The sequence below is a fragment of the Amorphotheca resinae genome (assembly GCF_003019875.1).
Source record: "Amorphotheca resinae ATCC 22711 unplaced genomic scaffold M430scaffold_6, whole genome shotgun sequence".
Classification (NCBI taxonomy): domain Eukaryota; kingdom Fungi; phylum Ascomycota; class Leotiomycetes; order Helotiales; family Amorphothecaceae; genus Amorphotheca; species Amorphotheca resinae.
In genome coordinates, this window is record NW_020194476.1 from 1,099,156 (window position 1) to 1,105,155 (window position 6,000).

A 6,000-nucleotide genomic window follows, 5' to 3' on the forward strand; every position below is an offset into this window, starting at 1 on the left:
TTAAAGTCTACTACCCTCTTATTAAGGTAGAGGTTAAGTAAAGGCATAGCTATTTTAGACTTAAGAAGCTAAACAAGAGTCGCCTAGTACACTCTTATAATAACGTAAAGGTACTATAACTACTTTATAGTAAGGTCTTTTACGATCTTCTTAGCTCGTTACTTAAAAGGGTAGTACTAGACCCTTATACTATATACTATAACACTCTAGATTACCTTTATATAGATCTTTCTTACGTGTAGTAGGCTATATCCTTATATAGATATAGTAAGCCTTATAAGTACAAACTACTAGGTAGTAAACTTTTGTTTAATAGCGTTAAGGTAGCCCTTTTACCTAAGCTTCTAATCTATCTAAACTCTTAGAAAGCAGGCCTCTTAGACTAGGGGTATAACCTAGCTGTTAAGGTAGACAAGCGTCGTTAGTATAGTATAGGTATAAGTAAGGTAAAAGAGCTTGCTCTTTTTAAGGGCAAACTTTATTTCTCTTATTTGTGCCTACTAGCTATAGGTCTACTACACCTCTTTAAGGTACTAGTATATCTTTATTATATCTCTACTAAATACTAAAAGGTTAAGGTCGTTAGTAAACCCTACTATAATAAGGCCTATATATCTTTATAGTAGCGTATATAAGCTAGTAGTATAGAGGAGAAAGAAGATAAGAGAGAAGGGTAAGCCTTATAGTACCCTTATAGTAACCTCTTAGGGCGGCGCTACCTCTTTATTAAAGAAGAGGCTAGCTGTCTAATTAGTAAGAAAGCTATATACTTACTATACGGCCTATATAAGAAACCCTAGGTATTAGAGAGTATAGAAGAGGCGTATATAGTTTACTATATTAAAGGCGTCTTTAATGTCTAGTTAAAAGAAGGACGCTATAGCCTTATAGCTTTATACTATATATATAGTGTCGACTACTATTTTAACTATAAGGTCTATTAAGCGTTATAGCCGGTTTCTTATCTGTGTTTTTAGAAAGAGCTCTTATAACTCTATAGTGTTAGTAAAGCGCCGGCTAATTACTAACTTAATTACTTTACTTATTATACTTAAGAGTAATATTAGCCTATAGGCCCTAGCGGTTTATTACTATTTAAAGGTCTTTCTAGGCTTATGTAGTACTACTACCTTTACTACTTTAAACTACGCTAAGACGTACCTTAGCTAAAGGCTTATAGTTACTACTACTATAAGGAGCTTAGCTAAAGGGCGCTTATATACCTTAAGGAAGCCGGTAGGTAGTAGGTTAGGTCCTAGCGCCTTTTAGGTACTTGTCTTTTAGAGAACGTTAGTAATGTCTGCCTTTATTATAGTGTTGTTAATAGTAAACCGCTAGTACTACTTGTCTTAAAGGTCTAGAATAACGTTACTAAGATTAGCTACTAATTCTAGAAAGAACCGCTAGCCTAACACTATTACTTTATTGTAGTAGCTTATAGCTAGTGCCTTCTTATTAGCGCCCTAAAGAGAAGAGAGTAAGGCCGGTTTTAAGGGTATATAGCTATAGAGCCTAGCCTACCTTTTAAGACTCTAGAGTTTCTATTAGTCTTTTAAGGTAGTAGTAAAGGCACTATACTAGCTTCTAGTCTTTATATCTTAGATCGTCTAGAGTTAGTAGGTACTAGCTTATTAAAGGTCGCGCTAGTAAAGTTTAGTTAGAGTAGTAGTATATTAATAGCGTACTACTTACGTTTACTAGACAGCCTTAAAGACCTTACTACTCTACTAGGGTTTAGCCTGTCCTTAGCTAACCTTCTTTCTTAAGGTAGATAAGTCTATAATATATATAAGCTAGGAGGTAAGTAAGTTAACTACCTTGTCGACCTTATAAGGTATGTCTAGTAGCTTAAAGAAGAGACAGAGCCTCTCGGCCTTAATTACTACTAGCTCTTAGTTTATTAAGGTCTAGCTCTATTCTAGTACCTTTACGGCTCTCTTATAGTAATCCCTTACTTAAGTAATAACCTTAATTAGCTAGGCGTAGTAGTTAGATCCCTTATACCCTAGGTTACCTTAGTAAGTATACTAGAGCGTCGCTATAGCCTACGCGTAATTAATCGTTAAGTCTTGTTTACTATATCTCTTTTAGGTTAGCTTCTCTTAGGGTATACGTAGTAAGAGCTACTACCTATAGGCTAGACAAAGAAGGGTCTCTAATTTAAGGGTAGTCTTACTAGCTCTATCTTAGAGTAAGTAGTAAAGGTTTATATTACTTATAACGATCTACAGCCCCTTTAGGTCTTCTCTAGTAAGCTACTAGAGAAGGCTAGTCTAGCCTAAGGCTTTAGGAATTAGTAAGTATATTAACTAGATAGTAATACCTTATAAAGTAACGTAATACTAGTTAACGCTAGTCTCTACTACTTAGGTAAGAGGTAAGTACTACTTATAAACGTAGATAACTATACGGCCTTTACCTTTATAGACCTACTAGTACTTTACTTATACTAGGTAGTAGACTGTCTTTATCTATTTGTTATACTATAGCTCTTAGATTACTATAACGTCGGCTTTATAGCTATCGTAAAGTACTATTAAGGTAAGGCTATTCCTTCTTATAGTATTCTAGTATACTATTATTAATTTTATTACTAAGAGTCTAAGATCTATAAGTCTTACGTTATAAAGGGGTCGCTAGACCTCTAGTTAGTTCCCTAGCTTAACATCTCTATAATATCGTAGCTCTAAACCGTTACTATATCTAGTACTCTAATAAGAGGGCGCCTACGCCTTACTAGAGTCTTTACTATAGGCTTCTTATTATTGTCTGTCTATAGTCTCTTAGGTACTATAATCTAGTAGCTATTGTCGCTATCTTATAAGGATACTAGCGTAACACTAGGTACTTAGCTAGTAAAGCTACTCTTTAATACCTTAAACTATCTAAGTCTCTACTAATATATAGTATATACTTACTCCTTTACCTTAAGGGCCTTAAGATACTAATAGTCTTATACTACGTATAGTCTACTATAGTTAACGTATCTCTTTCTACTATTAAGTTAAGGGTACTCTTCTTTACCTTAAAGGTACGCTACTCTTATATAGTAGCTATACTAGGCCTAGTTCTTATAAAACCGCCTAATATAGCTAAACTAGTAGTACTAGAAGTATCTTTAGATTTGTAGGTCGGCTAAATATAGCTTATAGTTAAAGATCTAGGCTTACTAGATTAGCCTTTGTTTATATAGGCGTGTTACTACGTTAGCGCTCTAAAGGTATAGTACTATCGTTATAAACTTTGTTATAAAGGCCCTAATAGGCTTGACTTTAACCTTTATAATATATAGTACGTAGGCTTAGATTTCTACTAGTAATACTCCTAATTCTACTTATATAACCCGGTCTACTAGTAGGCCTTTTACGATTACTATAAACTTACTCTTATAGAGCTAGGCCGTAGGCCTAAACGCCCTTTATACCTAGCCTTAATCCTAGATCGTAGTCTTTAGTATAGCCTCCTTAAAGGTAAGGATAGTGTCGCTACTAAGAAGCTAGTAGGTCGCTACTACCTTAGCGTCCTTAATTACTATATTAGCTACTATTACTACTTTAATAGCGCTATAACGTACTAAGTCTTTTGTCTGTCTATCTACTTTAATCCTTAGCTCTTTAATCTGTCTCTCTAGTATTACTTGTACTCTTATTAAGTACTAGCTTACTACTAACGTATACGTAGCCTAAGAGGCCGCCGCTACTATTAGCCTTTAGAAGGCCTCCTTTAATATCGTTCTTAATTACTTAATTATTACTAGGTTGTCGTTAAAAGAGGTCTTAAGGGTACGTAAGAAGGTTACTATATTTACTACCTTTAGCTCTACTACTACTATTATTATTGTAATAAGGTCGTAAAGAAGGCGTAACGCCTTATCTTCCTTACCTAGTATTACGTAGGCCTTAATTTATCGTAAGATTAACTTTGTTTTATTATCTATACTACTCTTACTACTTACCGGCTCTTTACTATAGCTTTTTATTAGAGAATAAAAGTATTAGCTCCTTCTTATAAGTAGGTAGTACTAGCTCTATTTAAGTCTAGTATACTTACTATCTGTTACTATAGGCTCGCCTATAGTCTACTAGTACTCTAGGGGGTATCTAAGGGTACTAATTTTGATTCTATTGTTTGTTTTTAAGTTTTTAGGGCAGTTAAGGGCGTAGGCGACTATTATAAAGTTTTTTTTTTTTTTTTTATAACTTAGTTAATATACTTACTTACTAGGTAGGTAGCTACCTACCTAATGTTTGAATTTAATAATATAGTTAAGAAAGGCGCGCTAGTCCTAGTCATGTAACTTAAATCCTTAGGTACCTTAAGTAATAGGTACGTTCTATTCTTATTATCTTATAAGGCTGTAAACAACTATTAATTAAAATAAATGTTAATTAGAATAGATTAAGTATAATAAGTAATGTTTTTAGTCTTTACATTTACTTATTTCTAATCTATTTCTTTGTTGTTACGCTAACCTTTCTTAATTAATACTTACGCTATCTCTTACTTAATTACTCTTTTACTAGTCCTTTAATCTCTTTTACTAGTCCTTTAATCTCTTTTACTAGTCTCTTCTACTAGTCCTTTAATCTCTTTTACTAGTCTTTTAATCTTTACTACTAGTCTTTTAATCTCTACTACTAGTCTTTTAATCTCTACTATTACGCTAAGATTACACTAGTCTTTTAATCTCTATTATTACGCTAAGATCTCTAACTACTAGGTTAATATATCTAGATATTATATACTGTCTTTCTTAGCTAACCTTCTAAAGATCTTTAACCTTTAACATAGTAACAAGCTCTTTAAGTACATGTAATACACGTAATACTACTAAGGTAATCTGTAAGTAAACTATTACTAAGGCTATACTTTCTAGTAAAGACAATTCTACTAACAAACTATATAGTCTAGTCCTAGTAATAATATACAAGCAGTTAGATAACATAGCTATATATCTTAGTTTAAGCGTTAAGTCTACTATCTAAGATTAGATGTATAGTCCTTAGTTCTAGCTATACTTTTAGACCTTATATAATAATACTATCTTACTATGTTTTAAGCTTAACCTTAATCTCTAAGGCCCTTAACTTAAGGCTATATAGAATACTATTAGTACTAAAGAGTCTAGTAGTAATATAAAGTATAGTACAGATATTCTTAATAAGTCTAATTAGAAAGAGATTAACTACTATATATATTACTTATAAAAGTTACTATATATAAACACTTTTAATCGTAATAGCCTGTTTTATACTAAACAGATGTTAAAGAGCAAGAAGAAGGCCTGCTTATAATAGGCTACTTATAGGCTGACCGCCCTTAATTTAAAAGATAGTTAACCTAGATTTAAGCTTATATTAACTTAGATTTATAAGCTTAACTTAGATTTAATCTAATTTTAAAAAGTTTTAACTTATTTTAAGCTAGATTTTAATAGTTTTAAGTAGTTTTAACTAAGTTTTAACTAAGTTTTAAATTATTTTAACTAGATCTAATTAAGTTTAACTAGATTTAACTTAGAATTAACTAGAATTAACTAGATTTAACTAGATTTAACTAGATTTAACTTAGTTTTTAAGTAAAGTACTTATAAAAATATAGTTCTAGGTACTTATATAATAGGCTTATAGTGTTACGTGATTTTATGTCACGTGACTAGGCTAAGAGATTTAGCTCTGTTTACATGTAAACAAACGCGTCGCGAATACCCTTTGTAGCCCTCTAGCCCTCTATTATCCTTACAGATCTCGACAGCCCTCTATTGCCCTCGACAGCCCTCTATGCCTTCGCGAATACCCTCGACAGCCCTTTATTGCCCTTACGGATCTCGACAGCCCTCTGTTGCCCTCTGTGGCCCTCTGTTGCCTCCGCGGATGTCGACAGCCCTCTGTGGCCCTCTATTGCCTCCGCGGATCTCGACAGCCCTCTGTGGCCCTCTGTTACCCTCTGTTGCCCTCGCGGATCTCGACAGCCCTCTGTGGCCCTCTGTTGCCTCCGCGG